This window comes from Emys orbicularis, chromosome 17, assembly GCF_028017835.1.
Source record: "Emys orbicularis isolate rEmyOrb1 chromosome 17, rEmyOrb1.hap1, whole genome shotgun sequence".
In the NCBI taxonomy this organism is placed as follows: Eukaryota; Metazoa; Chordata; order Testudines; family Emydidae; genus Emys; species Emys orbicularis.
The window spans coordinates 11054884-11075536 of record NC_088699.1 but is presented as its reverse complement, the minus strand read 5'-3'; the positions used below and the strand labels follow the sequence as shown (position 1 = coordinate 11075536).

The 20653-nt window shown below is 45.3% G+C and overlaps 1 protein-coding gene across 1 annotated transcript in view; it reads right to left on the bottom strand.

Moving 5' to 3' along the window:
• RAP1GAP2 (RAP1 GTPase activating protein 2) overlaps positions 1-20653 on the bottom strand; it is a 241779-nt gene that overhangs the window by 174668 nt on the left and 46458 nt on the right. The gene's annotated exons all lie outside the window — the stretch shown is intronic.

Genomic DNA, 20653 nt, shown 5'->3' with positions numbered 1-20653 from the left:
TTTAATACTCACAGGACTTGAGTTGTCACCATTAGATGGCCCATCCAGTATGTAGACAAGGTTTATCCTACTACTGTGATAGCAAGATGCAAGGTATTGCTCTTGTAATGCAATCCGTAACTCAGATTTACTCTTCAGATCCTCCCTGCCCTCAGCCCTCGTTCCTGAGCTATAAACACTGAGATAGTGATATATTTGGGGCAAGACCCACAGCTGGTGTAAATTAGCATATCTCCATTGACTCCAGGAGAGCTGCCTGTTTACATCAGCTGAGGATTAGGCCCTAGAAGTCAGTGTTAAATAAAACCTCCTGTTTTATAAAAAGACTAATAATAAATATTTTCTCTCCTCTTTATTGTACAGGAGACTCTATTTTAAGAGACTACCCAAAGGAACAGCAGAAATTGAACACCTGGTAGAGGCGGGTCTTTATATACAGATCAAATTAAAAATGTACTAGAAATAACAGGAATGCTTTAAAGCGGTCTCAAGATAGGATAGCGCCTATTCAGGATGAGCTGTATTATGAGCCTTGCTGTACAGATTTGTCTAAGAAAATGTGTTCATAGTGTATTTGTGTGTGAGTCTCTTATAATAGGAAACTCATGACAAAACCCCAAACCACAAGAAACTTGCCTGGTGTTGGAATCTGTTACATATGCAGAACAGCCCAGGTTTATTAAAAGACTCACAAATCCTGTGAGCAAACCGAGGCAGAGTGTGAAGAGAACATCAGGCTGATTCATTTATGGCTGTGCATTAAGACCATGAAAAAATCTTTGGGGTCACATCCCCAGCTGGTGTAAAAGCTCATAGCTTCACCCATCTTAGGCACTGGTCCTGGGTCATGATGCAAAACAGCTGAAACTCAAAGGGTCTGACTGAGTTTTGCTTTAAACTTTTAGGTTCTTTGGAAACAGAAACTCAAAAAGAAAACTCAGGGATCAAGAGATGAGGGAGGAAACAATGAATTTGTTTGCACAGACTCATACCCAAACCAATGTTTATTGCCCAGCCCTAGTCCTAAGGGAAAGATAATGTTTCACAGAGGTGTGCTCAAGCTGCAAAGTTCATATCTGTTTGGATCCATGTTTTCTGAAATGAATGGGTATGTGTCAGTGGACGTTATGTCCAGTACACAGAGATGGGTCTGTTGCAGTTCTCAGCCAGAGAGCCTTGCTCTTTACCTCAAGATGTAGCGATTCACACCTGGAGGCCTGCAGCTCAATTCCTGATGGGCTGGCCAATATGGTGGTCATCACTTGAGAGATTTGGGCAGCTGCAAGGATCAGAATGCATCTATGAATCCTATCTTTACCCAAAGCCTCAGGGTGTTTTCAATCCATGGTCCCATTACTGAGATAAGGGCCTTCCACCAAGTCGGAGCATTTGGCTTGGACCCATCTCAAACTTAACAAATACATAACCATTGGTTTAGACAGGGCCGAAACATGCACTGTCTTTTCTCTGTGTTTGCAGAAATACAGAGCTGTCCATTTGGCTCCCCCCGTGCCTTATGCAATTATCCATCCTGTAACGTGATGAAGAAACACTACTTATGTAGCAACATATGGGGCTAGATCCTAGCTCTCTCTGTCACACACACACACCCCCCCCCACGTGAGCAGCTATTTTCCCTCACTCCTAAGCCATGGCTTTAATAATTAATTTAATAATAGTGTGTGTGTGGGGGGGGGGGTATTTCTTCTAGAAATTTCACTCAACTGATTCCACAGCCAGAAACCAAACAACAACAGGGGGGGGAGATAGCTCAGTGGTTTGAGCATTGGCCTGCTAAACCCAGGGTTGTGAGTTCAATCCTTGAGGGGGCCACTTAGGGATCTGGAGCAAAAATCAGTACTTGGTCCTGCTAGTGAAGGCAGAGGGCTGGACTTGATGACCTTTCAGGGTCCCTTCCAGTTCTATGAGATAGGTATATCTCCATATATTATTATAACAAGAGAAAAGACAAATGAAGCCTGCTTGTCATCTGTCTGTTGGAGATTGATGCTTTGCAACAGGTTTATGATTCATGTGTCTAATTTCCAGCCTTCTGTTTGAATAAAGATTAATTCTGATTCTCCTACAACTTAATAAATCTAACTCTCTCAGTATTTTCTTTTAAAGGCTTTAGTAATAAATGCCATAAGGTTTCAGGGTGAAATTTACCCCATGTAGAGAGTATATGCACCACTTAAGTTACCACTCATGAAAGACATCTTGGAGTCATTGTGGATAGTTCTCTGAAAACATCCACTCAACATGCAGCGGCAGTCAAAAAAGTGAACAGAATGCTGGGAATAATTAAGAAAGGGATAGAAAATAGGACAGAAAATATCATGCTGCTTTTATATAAAGCCATGGTACGTCCACATCTTGAATACTGTGTGCAGATGTGGTTGCCCCATGTCAAAAAAGATACATTAGAATTGTGAAAGGTTCAGAAAAGGGCAACAAAAATGATTAGGGGTATGGAACGGCTTCTGTATGAGAAGAGATTAATAAGACTGGGACTTTTCAGCTTGGGAAAGAGACGACTAAGGGGGATAGGATAGAGATCTATAAAATAGACTCAGACTCAGACTCATAGACTTTAAGGTCAGAAGGGACCATTATGATCATCTAGTCTGACCTCCTGCATGATGCAGGCCACAAAAGCTGACCCACCCACTCCTGGAATAATTCTCTCCCTTGACTCAGCTGTTGAAGTCCCCAAATCATGATTTAAAGATTTCAAGTCGCAGAGAATCCTCCAGCCAGCGACCCCTGCCCCATGCTGCGGAGGAAGGCGAAAAACCTCCAGGGCCTCTGTCAATCTACCCTGGAGGAAAATTCCTTCCCGACCCCAAATATGGCGATCAGCTGAACCCCAAGCATGCGGGCAAGATTCTCCAGCCAGACCCTCCGGAAAATGTTCTCCGTAGTAACTTTTAATATCTCATCATGACTGGTGTAGAGAAAGTAGATAAGGAACTGTTGTTTACTACTTCTCACAACACAAGAACTAGGGGTCACCAAATGAAATTAATAGGCAGCAGGTTTAAAACAAATAAAAGGAAGTATTTCTTCACACAACGCACAGTCAACCTGTGGAACTCCTTGCCAGAGGATGTTGTGAAGGCCAAGATCATAACAGGGTTCAAAAAAAGAACTAGATAAATTCATGGAGAATAGGTCCATCAATGGCTATTAGCCAGGATGGTGTCCCTAGCCTCTGTTTGCCAGAAGCTGGAATGAGCGACAGGGTATGGATCAATTGATGATTACCTATTCTGTTCATTCCCTCTGGGGCACCTGGCATTGGCCACTGTCGGAAGACAGGATACTGGGCTGGATGGACCCTTGGTCTGACCCAGTAGGGTCATTCTTATGTTCTTTATGTCATGTACTTTAGCCCAGCCTGTGTGTTTCAGACTCTCGCTCTGCTCCTTACTATATTTTGAAGGAGGAGTGTCGACAGGCTGTTGTGGAAGCTGCAGAATGGATCGCCTTTCACCAAATTCTTTTTCAAGTGGTGCTTTGACCTTCCCCTGGCCCTCTCCACAGAGGTGAATGTCAGTCACCCATTATGCATAATTCACTAGAGATCATTCATCTCTCGTCTCTCTCACCCTGTTGTGTTCAAGAACACATGGCACTACATTTGCAAGAGTCACTGACAGTACCGCACCAGCAAAATATTTAAATGCTAGACATGGGCCCAGACTGCAGACTAGAGATCAAGATCCAGACCTGAATTTCCCCAAAGTTTGGAGTGGTTTGAACCCAGGGTTTTGGTTTAGCCCAGTATAGATTGGCTACAGTGTTCAGATCTGCCTACAGCCTGGATTCCACGATTCTCCGAAGTTTCAGGGTGTTTAGGTTTGGACCCATGTTTAGTGTACACACACACATCCACAGGTAAGTCAACATGCATAACGCATGCTTGCGCAAGCACTGCAGAGCCTGGCACATTTGCATGTAATTACCCACTTGGAGAGGCAGTAATAAAATCAGCAGAATTTGCATCAAGACAATCCATTCTACAGACCTTGCTCCCAAACCAACTTGCCCCCAAGAATATAGAAATGAGTGGAGAAAAATTGCAACAACCAATGGAGAATATGTTCAGCTACATCATTCCCATTTCTGCCATTAGCTCTGCTCTTCCCCGTCAAATATTTAAAAGCCCTGAGACTGGGCACATTTCACTTTATAAAGGTTAAGCAAATCACTCAATATTTCTCTGCTTCCATCTTCAGCACTCTTGATCCCATTATCAGCAGCCATTCGTACTCATATGTCATCTGAATTTTCACTTGTACACACATTAACGCTCCTGGTAATTTGATGTACAGGGCTCTTCCTTTCCACACTAATATTTTGCAAGATGTTCTCCATGGTTTATAGGAAAAACAGAAATTGGCTTTCTTTGGGGGTTATATTTTATACCTGTGATTTCTCTTTAGACCCCACTTTTGGCTAAGAGCAAACTCCCCATTCTGGTTACTCTCCCCTGATATAGAATTAACAGGCAAGGAGTTAATTAACCCCCTGACTAAACTAAACGTCCATACTCAAGCCCAGGGACAGAGTATTATTGAGGGAAGAGGGGTCCATGCTAGGAATCAGTTTGGATCTAGACACTGGGACCTAGACACTAAGATCTAGACACCAAGTTCAAGTTACTAAGGAAAAGTATTAGCATCATAAAAGCAAAGCAATACAAACCATACACACCTCTACATATTACTGTAGCAGATGACTAGCCACATTTCATATCACTCACTGCAACTGCACCTGAGCAGAAACAATTAACCTCTGAGAACTAATGGAGTACGTCAACCAAAAAATGGTGAAAACAAAACAATGAGGAGCACAGTAAAGATGGGTCTGTACCAAAATCTCAAATCCATGCACCCCAAATTTAAAGTTTAAAACTGGATCTGAATTTTGAACCTCTCTAAATTACCAGCAGTACAGTTCTGTGTAGGCCCCTAATTTATTTTATTGATTTGAATTTTTAAAATACAACCATAGGGCCCCATGCAATGCTCTGGGAACCCAGCCCCTAAATTTAAAGTCACAATATAAAAAAGGGACTGCCCATAAATATATCCACTTCAGGCCACCCCTCTCCCACCACAACTAGCTTAGAGGAGAGAGAAAGATGGGCTTTGCAATGTGCCTGCGAGGTGAATAGATCTGACCTCTTGCATTGATCAGAACGTGAAGCATAAAGGTAAAAATCTTTCTGAGCCGTCCCTGTGCACCGAGATGTTTGCGGAGTTGCATTTGCAGATTAAATATCGGTGTGCTAAAATGTTTCACATAAGAGAGTGCAGCCTCCCTGTTCACCTAGCAATTTTAAAGGAGACTAATATTGTGTCCAATGACCCCATTCTGTTCTTGGTTTTTCAGTCTCCATAACCCTTCATTCAGTCCTTGCCTTATTACAGGAGACTGCAATTGGTGTCAACTTTGGTAACCATTTTTGTGATGTGGACATTTCTCCACGGAGATCTGCCAAACTCGTTTCACAGAGTCCACAAAGCCGTCAGTGGATGGCATCGTCTTTAGGTTCCTAGTGACTTGGGATGCTTTTGGTCTGCCCACCTAGCAGTGAAAGGAGATGGACAGCACAGCAGAGACTAAGTCTGCGATTTCTCAGATGGGCCCAATTTTAGGGCTTGTCTACATATGGAGTTGTTCCGGAATACGAGTGCACACGCAGGGAGTCAGTCAGGAATAGCTACTGCACTCTAAATTCACACCCTACCTGAATCCAAATTAACTTTCAAGTGTAGACGAGCCCTTAGATCAAATGTAAAAATTCACTTTGGCGCGGGGCAAAATATTTTCCAAATCCTATTTACAAAGAAGGACCACGGGCTACCTTTTTCTCTCCCATAAACATCACTGTCCTCAATGGTGAACCTTAAAAGATCTTTTATTCCCTGAATCTGTAAGGTAAGAAGCCATCCGAGTCTTTGCAAGTATCCCCTTGCAACACAGATGCAGAAGTCCTCCCCTTCCCCAGTATCCCAAGGGCCTCAACCCAGGGTCATGAAGAACTGTAACATCTCAGCAAACTGTACAATGCGATCATTAAGCCTCTGTGAATCCTCCTTCAGAAAACAAAGGGAATGGTGGAACCGTGTACTCAGCAACTCTCGGAGTTCCAAAGCTTTCTAGAGTGTCACAGCAGGCCACCGCAATATAATACACTAAAAAAGAACAACTCACCAGAGTTTCCTGTGCATTTTGACGGCTGAATAGGGAATATGACAGGTTATCCGTGGCTGGGGTGCTAGCGGGAGGCAGCAGCCAGACTACGCTTTGACTTCATGCAGAGTGTCACTCGCTAATTGCATCTCAAGGTAAGCTTACTTTAATAAAATTAGGCCAACCAAATTGCTAACGAAGACGCCAGCAGTATGAATCTGCCTTTCTTCTCCAGCGCTCCCACTTCATAATGTCTACTCATTTTCGCTAAGTTCAAATCCCTCACCAGACATGTTCGCGGTTACCATGGTAACTAATGAAAACCAAATTTGGAAGAAGAAGAAAAAAAAAAAGGGAGACAAAAAATGCTTTTAAGCTCTGGTGCCACCTGTGTGTCTGAGTCTATTAATTCAAACAATAACAAAACATCTCTCAGGATAACAGACCAGGGCAAGACAAGATTCTTGCTGTCTGCAGGCTCCTCATTTGGTGCAGTTTTTTTAACAATGCCCCACTACTACAGTTAGCTCTGCAGATCGCGGGTTCACACTATGCTCTAGTCTGAATTGCCTCATTTTTACTTATAGGTCCCAGGCCAGATCATAGGGTGCAGCTACGACCCTCTGTTACTGATCCTCCTCTGAGCCTGATCCTCAGAGGGTACGAGTCTAGCCACAGCTGTCAGGCAAGAGACAGGCTTTCAAAGGGCACTAGGGATATGGGTGTCCAACACCTGAAGGGCCTGACTTTCAGAGGGTGGGGACTCAGCCCTTTCTGTAAATGCGGCCGCTTTAAAGGCATCTCAAAATGGGGACCCCAACACTGAGGTATACAAAATCACTGATCATTTTTTAAAAATTCTTGGCCTCATTAGGCCTTTCGCTCAGGACAGGGAGGCTCAAGCTTTAGCTCTGAAGTTCCTGGGTACGATACCCAATGACGACCAAGAGGACAGTGGTGGTTTTGCACCATGCTGGCCATGGAGCTGGGGTAACTGAATACAGCAGCATAACCCTATCGAAGGTGGATCTTCTAGAGTCATAGAGCGGATGTACTGGCTCCTACATCAACCCGCTCCCTGCTGCCAATGTTGGGGATACAGCTGGAGGAAAGACAGTATGGCTGAGGAGCTCTTATGCTGCAGCAATCCCCATAGGCAGCTGATGTACCCTAGAGCAGCCCTCAAGCTGCTCTAACTTACCTTTGTGCACATGGCAGCCTCAGAATTGGGACAGGAAGCAAATGGAGGCTGGGGGGGGGGGGGGAGAAGAGTGCGTTATGCCACCTTTGTACCCAAACCTCCAACCTGCACTGTGTGCTCTTTGCCTGCAGCCTCAGGTTTGGGCCACTACTGTAGTTAAATATATGTACACAATACTTAATTGTATGTGCTGCTTTGATTTCCGAGTCCCAGGTTGGTGAGTCCAGCTCAAGTGGCTGGATTTCACATACTCGGTATAGCTCACCCACATCTATCTCTTTCACTCTTCGCTCAAGTTCTTGTTCTACTAATGCAATTTACATCATCATTTCCCATGGACACTCAAAAGGCAACAAAAAATGCAGTATTGTGGTAGCACAGAGCTGAAGACTCAAAGCAAATATTACAATAACTTTATCTGCAGAGCCTGCAACAGCCGACACTGCATAATATTTAATCATGAGTAAACAACAGACCCTGCAAATCCTTAGTCATCCTGCTCTCCCATCTTGCTCTCACTCACATGGGGTTAGCCAAGGGAAACTCCACCCAGGTGGGAGAGAACCCATTGAGTTCAATGGGATGACTCACAAAAATAAGGATTTCTCATGAAGAAGACGACTCACATTTTTATTCCCATCATCCTGATACATTAAAGGGGACTAGTAATTTCCTATTTAAGGGAACAATAAAAAAAAACTACCAGGATAGGCTAGTTTAATCTTAAGCTTTCATTTTATACATGCTGTACCAAATCCAAAGTGGATCTCCTCTGGAAGACAGAATGGCCCTGGAGATAGGTTCCAAATCTCGTTACCATTCCCTTTTAATCGGACAATTCAAATCCATTCCACTTTGGTTGTGACAAAGTTGCCCGCTGGTTGCCCCTGGGTGAAGTGGATTTGTGATCACAACCCAAGTTTCCCTAGCATATTTGGCACTAATTGACACCACAGTTGATGGTCTAAGCAGAGCAACTGATTGGGGCCTTGGAGTCTGACCTGCCTTCCCAGCACGGTCTTCCCAGGACAAGGCTGAAAAACAACATGGACTGGAAAAATATAACAAGTTTTTCTGGCCAATAAGACAAAGTATAGGCCCGTCACTGCCCTTTTCTGTGTTTCAACCCCAAATTAATGGAATTCTGGGAGTTGTAGTTCCCAGGGCCGATGGAATTGGCAGGGCTTTCAGCAGTGCATGCTGGGAAAGGAGGCAGGAGATATAAGGAGCTCAATTTTCCTCCCTGCAAGAGAACTGTGGAAAGAATAAGACTTGTTGCAGTGGGAGCAAATATCAGGAAAAAAAGACATTTTAAAGTGACCTTTCCATGTTTTTCCAGGACCAACATAACTATCTGGAGTGAACTAATCCTGCTCCTGAATTCCAGTCATTCAGAAAAGATTTAGGTAAAGGTGCAGTTTATTCGGACTCTTAAATAATCCTCTCATTAGTTGCGTGTGTGATTATGAAAAAAATAACAAAATTCAAAGGGAGACACACGAGGCGATGGGCCCCACAGTCTTTAACAGAGCTGGGATATGATTGTGTCATTCAAGCACCGAGAACAAACCGCATTCTGCAAACCACGCATACAAGGGAAACAGCACCACACGTTTCCGAGAGATATCAATGGAAGTGTCATTACTCAAATCATTCCATCCAACCATTAGGCCCAACCCTCCCATAGTGAAACAGGGTTTGACTCTCCCCCACCAAACACACACACACACCACTCCACAACTTCCTGAAATTCATCCGTCACACAAACAGTTGTTTTCACACATCTCTGGGCCTAGTCCTGAGAGGTGTTACATGCCACCTGGGTCGTGCTGAGCACCCTCAACACCCTTTGAAGTCAGTGAGCAAGATCAGGTTCCTCGGACATCTGCTAAAGTACAGCATCTATTCTGGTATCACAAGTAACATTGATCTAGGACTTGATTCCGAACACCTCTTGCTCAGCAATTGTCTTGGGCTCAGGATCTTAATGAGATCGCATGATAATTAATTTAATGGTGCACTGCGGACAGCATACTTACAGAATTAACCAGCCATGAGCTCTATTTATACAGTAAATATCTATCTCCCGTTTCTATTTTAGGTGTTTCTAAGGTGCCCGTGGCTGCAGTATCTAAGCACCCAAAATTGGGTTGTGTTGCTTTTCCAGTGTTTTATGCAAGAACATGTGAATTCTGCTCACATACAGAGGCAATTATCGCAGCTTTGTACCTGATCTCCACCTAGCCATTTATTTCAACATTGACCAAGGTTATAGGCTGGGAATATCATCAAGAGGCATAAGCACAAAGCACAGAGGAGTCGGGCATTAATACGAAGGCAGTCTGTCAGACCCATGCATGTTTTACCAGGGCTTTACCAGCATAAGGACGTGAACCTGCACACACTTATTGTCTACGCCAGCGGTTCTCAGACTGTGGGTCAGGACCCCAAAGTGAGCCACAACCCCATTTTAATGGGTCGCCAGGGCTGGTGTTAGACTTGTTGAGGTCCAGGGCCAAAGCCTGAGCCCTGCTGCCTGGGGCCAAAGCCCGAAGGCTTCAGCCCTGGGTCACGGGGCTCAGGTTACAGGCCCCCAGCCTGGGGCTGAAGCCTTTGGGCTTCTGCCTTGTCCCCCCGCCCCAGCCCAGGGTAACAGGGCTTAGGCTTTGTCCCCACACCCCTACCCCTCCACCTGGGGCTTTGGTCCCCCCTCCTGGGGTCGTGTAGTAATTTTTGTTGTCAGATGGGGGTCGTGGTGCAATGAAGTTTGAGAAGCCCTGGTCTATGCTAAGTGGCATGAGGAGTCCCACTACAACTTGGTGGTAAACGTTAACAGGATTGGGCTCATGGATGGTGGAAGCAGGCGGGCCAGTGTGAAGGGTGGGGGTTAGCACCCCACAATGGAAATATTGACGGGGGAGCTATGTTTCTGCCCCAGTGCATTATTTCCCGTAAACTGTGCACACGTGCAGGGGGTGGAGGGGAGAGCGGACCCAGAGGGGCTGCAGCAGCTGCCACGGCACCCAGGATAGGGCCAGGGAGCAGGTAGGAACCCACCCACCCCCAAGTTTCAGCATCCCCCCCCCACTCCACCAACTATTCCTGACGCCCCTCTCTCCCTCCCATGCCGAGCACGTCCGCTCCACCCCCCACATTCAAAGCGCACTTCTGCCACCACTGATCAGGCTCTGTGTTTGTGGAGAATGTGCTGCCATTTTTTTAGGAAGCCAACATTTGGGCCATTCTGATCACTAAGCCCTGATCTGGTTCCCATTGAAATTAATAGCAAAACTCTCCTTGAGATCAGTAGGAGCAGGACTGCTTTACTAAGGAATTGCACAGTGGGTGAACTCTGCCAGTTAGAGACTTTATTACTAAGTACTAATTGTGTCTCCATGGCACCCAGAGATCAATGGGGGTTGGGGACCCATTCTGCAAAGTGATGTCTGAACATATATTAGTAACAAACCGCCCCTGGCCCAAAGGCTTGAGCGTGTAATGCCCCAGTCCTGCAAGTGGACCCAGGCATGCGACCCTGGTACTCGCATGGAGCCCCAATTAACTGGAACAGGTTCCACATGGGGGCTGGGATCTGCCAGCATAGATGCAATTGCAGGATCGGGGCCAAAATCTGCAACTGCTGAATGTTCATTCACTCACACACTTTTGAAACAAACATTGATGTTCTAAGTGACCCCTGCCTTGCATAAAGCAGCTCGTCATTTTATTAGCAAAATGCAGAGGGGGAAAATGGCCTAAGCCCAGAAAAATGCATCCCGGCTACGAGGCTGCCATAATCATTTATCTTTAATAGAGGGTGTTTTTTAAAGCTTCATACAAATATCTAATGTGGCTCAAGCTGGGCACACATTAGAGAAAAACATTTAATGAGGCAGTCTGCCCACAAACCGGCAGTATTGTGAATTTCAGAAAATAATTAGCTGCAAATAGTGAGGATTAAACAAGCGTCTTTGGGTGTTCACCAAAACATACCAAGCCAAACCCGTCTCGATGCAGAGGGCCAGGACGAGGCCTACACGCTGCACAAGTGGTGCGTGGGTTTGAACTGACCCTGTGCACTGAGATGACTATCACCCAAGCTGGGTCAGTGCACCTCCATGCTACCAAACACCACCATCCTTCAACCAGGCTCTCCCAACACGGCCATGTGTGCTGCTGCTCAAACAAGCCCATTACTCGCCCTTTGGGCAGGGTTAGCTAAACTCCTGGGAGTTGAGATGCCTGAGTAGAAGTGCAGAGAGCAGTCAGAGCGTAACTCATCGGCAAGTCTTACCTGTCTCCCTCTGTGCCTGATCTGCAGAGGATGGGAGTCTGTTACAGTCCCACCAAGCGAGTCTGGACACTCTAGCTCATGCGTCTAGCTCTGGAGGCCTCCGGTGTATCAACCAAGATGGAAGCCATCCCAGTAGCACCACTGTCAATGCTAGAAAACCCAGGCAGGGGACACCAGGCAGTCTGAGGCCACGCTGGAGGGGAAAAGAGCACACGCTGTGCCTGTAGAAAGGAGTCGCAATTACTGCTTCAGCACCTACTTCCTCCGCAGTCCACCCGCTACCACTCATTACACAACCATGGCTTCGAAAGCCACAATACAGCCTTAGGTTTGCATTAAGGAATGTAGGGCAAGAGATCCACTACATCGTCAGCTGAGATGTCTGTGGGAGAAGCTGCACAAACACTACTCACAGTCTCTCCTGCATCGCAGACAGCTCGATTTAATGGTTCGCTAGGAAGCAGGGGCCAGATCCTCAGTCGGTGTCTGGGGGCATTAATTTCCACATGCTGAGGATCTGGCCCCACGTCTCTAGTCATGGTTTCTTGCTTGGAAATAATCTACAGCGTAGAGTATCTCAGGGAAAGGTTTTTTATTTTGTTTATACATCGGCGACCTGGCAAGTCACCTTGTCCTTTATCTGACAATTTGTCACATCGAATCCCATCAGCTGGATGTCACACAACGCGGCTTTGAATGTGAGAGTTGACTTGAGTCTATGGGATGCGACAGACTAGACGGCGGGGGGGGAGAGGGCTTTTGTTGGGTTTCTTTTCTTTTTTGTGTGTGAAAAACTTGCATTTTTTAGGTGGGAGGCCTGACTCGTTGCCAGGAGCATCACAGTCCTTATACAGAAGAGAAAATCATGCCCTGCCCCTGTACAAGTTGAAATTTAACCCTATACAGAGAACAAGCAAAGGCCTCTGCAGCCTTTCTGCACACAGGTGAATTTTATCCACCAGACATTGCACCGCTGTTTATCCAAAATGCTCATCCTTTCAAACAGATGGGATGTTTCTATGGCCTGGTCTATGCACCGATTTTGTATCGGTCGAACTAGGTCAGCTAAGGGTGTGATATTTCACCCAAGTTAGTTACGGTGGTACAGTCCCTGGTGTGGACTCCGCTCTGTCAGTGAAAGGGTTCCTCAGTTCCCTGCCCATATGGAAATGACTAGACATAGGCACCTTTATACTGCTCTAACTGCGTCCAAATTAAAGGAGTTGAGAGGCTTTAACTATATTTATGGCTTAGTCTTCACTACAAAGCTATGCTGGCGCAGCTTTGTTGGCTGGGGGGGGGGAGAATCAACCTCCTAAATAACATAGATATGCTGGCAACCCTCCCCCCCACTCCCCCTGTAGACATGACTATGCTGACAGAAGAGTGTTTGTCACCATAGCTAATGTTGTTCAGGGAGATGATATTACTGGGACAGTATAATTCCTCCTTCTGTCAGCATATGCTGTGTCTAAGCCAGTGGTCCCCAACCTTTTTCGTCTGGCGGGTGCCAGACAACGAGCCACCGCGGACCGTGGCCGGCGGATGAACATTCGCCGAAATGCCACCGAGAAGCAGCGACGTCAATAGGCGTCGCCGCCAAAATGCCGCCGACAAGCAGCATCATCCAGAGGTGTTGCCGCCGAAATGCTGCCGATTTTCGCCAGCTATGCCTCTGGATGATGCTGCTTGTCGGCGGCATTTCGGCGGATGCTAGTCCGCCAGCCAGTACGCGGGCGCACATAGATGCCCCAGCAGGCACCAGGGCGCCCGCGGGCACCGCGTTGGGGACCACTGGTCTAAGCCAACATGGCCAGAGTGGCACAGGCTCCGTAGCGTAGACGGGGCTAGTATTGTGAGAGTGGTACAACTTTTGCATTTAGACATGGTCTAAGACATTTGGCAAACCAGGGTTGGGTTGCTTGTGAGCCTGCAAAAAGGAACAGCCCCTAAAATGAATTGTTTCACTCCAGAAGCCAACATGTACGATTCCTAGAGAGACGCTCTTGGGGCGTCAGTGAATCGAGGGGTGCTTGTCTCTAACAGTAGCTGTTAGCTGAGAGCAATGAAAAATGCAGTGATTTAATAGCGGCTGATCTCCCCGGGAAAGTCATCATTCAATGAACCTTTGCTGACATTTCATAAATGCTTAAAATATCATTTCTTAGCTACCGCCCGTGAGGTGATCGATTTCATTTCTCTGTCATGACTTGAAGGCTTCAGAGGCGCACAGAATCAATTTCCTTGCAAGAAATTCATCTCCGCAGGCTGTTTGAGGGAACAAGCCTGGCTGACCTAACCCTCTCCTTCAGCCCATCAGCAGACAGCTAATTGGATTGCTGACGTCATTGAAGCTAATAACACCAGAGAAGAAGAAAAGCTGCACAATCCCCTAATTTCTGAGTGCAGAAAAAGAAGAGAGGTCTCTTGCTCTCAGCCTGGTCTCTATTATGTCATACAAGTCCACGTATGTGTGTGTATATAGATGTGACAGAGCGAGAGAGAGAGAAAGATATCACACAATCAAATCATTTTGCTGTGATTAAAAATGCATTCTGAAAAAAGAATGCCAGATATCGGTCTTCTTCAAAGGGGAAGTTCAGTCAGAAGTGATACGCAGATGTGATGCTGATAAGCAATGCAAAATGGAAATAAGGAGCACGTTAAACATCACTAGCCTTTAGAACTGATGCGGGGGCTTTGCCATAATAAACCCCAACCCTAAGCAGAAGTAACAAGAACGAAAATTTCACTTGTGCAACCCATGGCGGTGAATGAACGTCATGGGCTGGTCCATCCAGAAGCGAATCATGAAAAGGACACTCACCCCAACAAAAAACAGCAGAGGTCAATGGAAAATTGAAGCGGGTAGCCTCCATTTATTATGGGCCTGATCCTATTGTAGTCTGTGAGAAAAGATCCCCATTATCTTTCTTTGGATCAGGCCTTAATTTTTCACAATGATGGAAACAAACTGTCATCCAATATTTACAGCCTGATGACTTACCTCTTTGGGGGTTAGGGGGAACCTTAACTTTTTAAGTCTCAGAAAAGAGAGAGAGAAAAGACTAACGGTGTTTGAAAATTTTCCATTAAAAAAATTATTTTTTTGACAGAAAATGGCTTTATGACTGAACCAATTTTCACAAAAATATTTCCATTTTCATTGAAAATTCTCAATGAAAAAAATTTTTTAAATGTGACATTTTTCACACATGAAAACCTGGGAAAATGGGGTTTTGTGGGGGTATGAAAACCTGGATATTTTCAAAGAACAATGTCAATGAAACAAAAAAAATAAATTTCATTAAAATATTTCACAGGAAAAAAGAAAAAATCTTCCCAACCAGCCCAGGAACAGACCCATCCAGCCCACAGTGTTGGTCTCTAGAACTTCTCTAACGTTCTGTACAGTGTTTTCTGGGGCCTGGTCCATTTTGGTCTTTGGTAACTAGCTTCATGAAGCGTCCACCGCTTGCCTTGCGATGCTGTTTCACAGTCTAACAGCTTCCTCCCTTAGGATATTTTTCTGATATTCACTCTGAGCTTGATTCTGCATGGTGCTGAACATTCTGGCTCCGTACCAGCAAAGCATCTGAGCAGTCCCACCGGCCTCATGTTCTTCCAGTTACTGTTGCTTAACATTTAAAATTACAGACGTTTAAATGCTTTGCACGTTCTCAGCACCTTGTGAGATCAAATCATATTCACTTTAAAGTTTTCTTTAGCCTAACTGCACCCAGTTACGCCTAGTCATATGCCTTTGCCCCACTTAACCATCTCCTCCATCTGGCTTTTATACTCCTCATACACAGGGTATGTCCACACAGCAATCCGGAGGCACAATTGCAGCATGTCTAGGTATACCTGAGCTAGCTTTGATCTAGGTAGAATGCTATAAATAGCTTGGTGGGCAGCCAGCCAGACTACACACCCTGAGTACAATCCTTTCTGAAAACCTAAGCACACGGGGGGCTAACCCGTCCGGCTGCCTGTGCAGCTTCAGCCATGCTGCTATTTTTAGTGCGCTAGCTTGCTCGGAGCTAGTGCAGAGGGTACCTCTACCCGAGCTGGAAATTATACTTCCAGCTCCAGCGTAGATGTAGTCACAGCTGAACACGGCTTTCCTATCTCCCTTCATCATCATCATCTGCTCAAGCTGTAAAACAGACCCTTCATGCTCGAAGTATGTGACTACTTCACTCTTTTCCTTTGCCATCCAGTCACATTCCCATGAGGTTTCAACAGACCTAGCTGGAAGCCCAGGATGGGCCTGATATTTTGATCACTAGCAGTGTTGCCTACAACACAGGTCAGGTGCAATAAAAATAATATCAATAGTTAGCACGTACGCAGCCTTTTGCGCCCAGTGTTGTACCATCGTTACTGGAACGGTGTGTTGGGGTAGAGAAGCTTAAACATACGTCTGCGTAGCCGAATTGTTTCTAGAAACCCGCGTGAGTGGCAAACAATTGACACAGCCCCTAGAAATACAACCCTGCACAAGGCAGCACAAGAGAAACAATTACATCACTCTTGGCACCACAGGAAAAATTCCATAGGGATCTTTTTTTTTCAAAGCTATAAACATTGGAACCCGATTTAACCTCCCCATTAATTCTGCAAAAAACTCTAGTGATGAGCTCATTCATTGAATTTCTTTTCGGCCATTTATGGTGGGCATTGCAGGCTCAAACAGCAGGTTCCCAAAGGGGCTTGGGCATATTTTCCCATTAAATAAAAAATAATTGTGCAAGCAATGATTTTAGGGGAAATACAAGAGCAATTAATTACCCATACATCTTATCTCAAACTCAGTGGGAGCATGTCCCGAGTACTATTGCTTGCATTATAGTAATGCGTAGAGGCACCCACTGAGATTGCAGCCCTATTGTGCAAGGCACTGTACGTGCACATAGTAAAACAGTCCCTGCCTCACACAGCTTACAAGAAAATAGATAGGACAACCGAAGAGTGGGAAGGAAAACCGAGATACAGAGAGTTTAAGTGACTTGCCCAAGACCAGTCAGTAGGCCAATGGCAGCGCCGGAATTAGAACCCCAGGTCTTCTGACTCTTACTTCAGTGCCCTACCCACTAGGCATCATCACCAGAATAAGGAATGAGACTCTTATCTTGTAATGGACTCTGCAAGCATGGACCACAATGCTATCAGATCCCTTTGCAGGATCAAGACCTGAGGAAAGGCCTTAAGGTTTGGCCTGCATCGAATACAATATACGTGCACCATAAGTATTCGCGATTACTAACGCATCAGTAGCACTAGTTCTTCATTCTCCAGCATCCTTTGTGCAAGGCAGAAAGGGCAAAGTCCACAGAAATCACCGCGTACATAGAAAACCCTCTTTTCAGGGAATGAGGCAGAGCTAGTGATTTGAGGTCATGAACTTCACACTAGCTAATGCGATGGCCACGGCTGGGCTGGCCCCAGCTCAAAGCAAAGGTGCTGCTGCTCTGTGTCTGTCTAATGGGCGAGAGCTGTTTTAGGGTAGATTCAATTCACTCTGGCAGATTTGGGATACTTAACAAGAGAGTAAACAATAGGAGTTAGGCAAACCGCTGGGCAAGTCATCTCACTTCTGTCTGACTCGGTGTGCTATTCTGCAAGGTGCTGGGCAACCCAGAAAAGTTGTGGGTGCTCGGTTTTTTGCAGCTCAGCCTTTTGCAGTTCAGGCCCTGTATTTCCAGCCATAGTTCTTCTGTTCTCAGCTCATAGTTCCAGTTATTATGAAGTGAAGTGCGATGCTTTCTTTGGTCAGTTTCCTGAGGATCTTCCCTGGAAGTGAAAAGGTCGCATTGTCTTGGTGATGGCTGCCAGTGGACCCAGACACAAAGCGCTTATAATATCCTCAGACATGGAGAGAGGCAACTGTTTGCTTTCACTGACAAACCTCTAGAGTAAAACCCTGGCAAAATGTTCCCAGAATATAGTTCTGACAATGCAGCAATCACACTGGGAAGATTTCCAGTGACTTCAATTGGCTTTGGATCAGGCCCCAGGCTGTGGAGATAGTTAGATTTTAAAAGGAGATGTAATAGTAGCTGCTCTAAGGCTAAACAAGTAACAGGAACGACCGTGGATAGATCTAAAGCAAAACTTACTGGCAGAATTCATGGGCTAGCCAACGGTGGTCAGTGTTACTCAGTAAGGCTATCAGACAAAACCTGTTCAAATTTTTCCAAGACGAGATGGTCTCCAATTCATCGATAGTAAAGTGGACACAGTAGTAGTGAGGGTAGATGGAAATTGCGTTCAAATCCTAGCTATCAAGAACAAGATGAAAAACTCTAATGAGAGCCAAGACAAGCAGCAATAGCCTAGAGCTAGGAATGTTATTGCTTTAGATCACTGACTCATAAGTGGCAAATGTCCAGGATGTGATGAAATCTATCCATAACACAGAAATCCAAAAAGGCATGAGAAGTTTACCAGGAGGAAGTGGCTGGCTGTCAACCTAACCAGGGTGACTGGACAGTCTGTCAAGGCAAGAAGTGAAGGATGATGTGTGCCCTTAAGCAAGTATCCCATATGGTGCTGCGGATCCAAATTTGGCCAGGAATAGTTATAATGAAAGAGGACCATGAAATACATTTTGTAATGTGTGTAGTAATAGCACTAGGCTTTTACCCTGTGTATTCATCATCCGCACAATAAATTGATAATGCTACTTTTACACCTTTTTGTTGCACTCTATGGCTGTGTCACTGTTAGCCTCTTTTCTGTAAGACTTCCCAACATTGTTACCACCAGTGACGCTCCACCAATAGTAGTTTCAGGGAAATGCTATCATAGACCAGCTACCAGTACGCTAACCACGGTCTCATCTAACTTTGCTCAAAGTAGATCTAGCTCACACAGTGGCTACAAGACCTGTGGTCGCCATAGCCGGGTTACCCTAATGTTCCCACTCTTTTCACCACCAAAAGCCATGATTAGGGCCCTACCAAATTCACGGTCCATTTCGGTCAATTTCATGGTCATAGGATTTTAAAAATCGTTAATTTCATGATTTCAGCTATTTAAATCTGGAATTTCACAGTGTTGTAATTGTAGGGGTCCTGACCCAAAAAGGAGTTGTTGGGGGGGGGCAAGGTTATTGTAGGGGGGGTTGTGGTACTGCTACCTTACTTTTGTGCTGCTGCTGGCGGCAGCGCTGCCTTCAGAGCTGGGCAGCTGCTGGCCGGGAGCCCAACTCTGAAGGCAGAGCTCTGCCAGCAGCAGCGCAGAAGTCAGGATGGCATGATATGGTATTGCCACGCTTATTTCTGCCCTACTGCCTACAGTGCTGGGCCCTCAGTCAACAGCCACCACTCTCTGGGCAGCAAGCTCTGAAGGCAGCAGCACAGAAGCAAGCATGGCAATACTGCAACCCCCCTAAAATAACCTTGTGACCCCCCCTTTTGCTTCAGGAATGCCAATTTGAGAAACGCTGGTCTCCCTCATGAAATCTATATAGTATAGGGTAAAAACACACAAAAGACCAGATTTCACAGGGAGAGACCAGATTTCACACACTATGTATTTACTTACAGTTGCACCTTCCAAGAGTCTGCACCCTAATAAGGATCAGAGCCTAAGAACCATTGGGTCCTTTCAACAGACAAGTGAAAGCTAACAAAATGCATGTGGGGGTAGTACCAAGACAAGTCTTATAAAGGCAGCACTCAAACTGTGAGTACAAATTGTCCCTCTTCATATTTCTAGATTCTAGATACAGTGTGGGGTGACAGATGAATTTTTACCCCAGCATAACAGGACCAAGACCAAGTTCTTCCATGTATAATGAAGCTGATTATCTTGAATGCAATGCAAGAAGCTGTACAGAAAGTTGCTAGACACCTTTACATTTCAACTGGGATTTTCCAAACAGCCTAAGGGAGTTGTGGAGTTCCATGGGATTTGTGCACCTTTGAAAAATCCCATCCCTAATGAAATATAAAAGAAAGAACTTGTGCCTAGCAATAGAAGCACTGGAGAAGCTAAGCAACCCAACTACATCCTATAACCATTGAGGGGCACATCTTTTTAAAAAGCAGGTCCATTTTATTCAGTGGTACAGCATGACGCAGCACGTAAAGGTGTAGAAATCACACAGTGACACGTCAATAGATTTATGCCAGAAAGGTCAGCGATGGCCAATGCAGTTGCTTTTTTTGTCCCCCAAAGCAAATTTGACAGTTTATAAATTATACAGTACCTGCCTTAAACCAACTTAAAAGACAGTAATTGTATTTATTATAATCACTCAGTACATGAATCACCTTGAACTTCAAAGAAAAATAAGCAGTGGGCTGTGCATAAAAATAGCGCTGCTATAGAAAGGAGGATAGCATAGAAAACAGAGATGGAAAAGACCAATTATTCGTCTTACCTAACCATTTCCCCTCCAACCCACCAGTAGCTAATGACCACAGTATATTGAGATCAGACTAGATCATCATAATGGTCTCTACTGGCCGTAAAGTCTATGGGATGCTGGCTCCATGGAAATTAGCAGATCCAGGATTTTACCCTATAAACCTATATTCTCCAATGCTTTGTCCAGCTGTAAGTCATTCAAATGACTAGGCTTCCACCCCTTTCCTTTGGAGACCTTTCACCAGTCTAATGGATCTCATTGTTAAGGACATTTTTCTCTGAAATCCTTCCTACATTTTCTAAAAGTAAAATTCACTCTTGTGCAGAAGCCTGTGCCTCATTCAAGCCCTGTTTTGAGGGCTTCAGTGGGATTTAAGTCATGGGATGGGGCCTTTTGCACAGAGGTCAGTTTCACCCTAATCGAGCAAGGACTGTACTTTATTAGTAATTGGACAACAGCTACCAAAAAAAAAAAAGGGGGTGGGGGGGCCTACAGCTTTGGAATTCGCTCTCCTCCCCTTGTCTAAAATAGCCCAAGGCTGAGGAACATGGGGGCATGTTGCAAACCTGGGAAC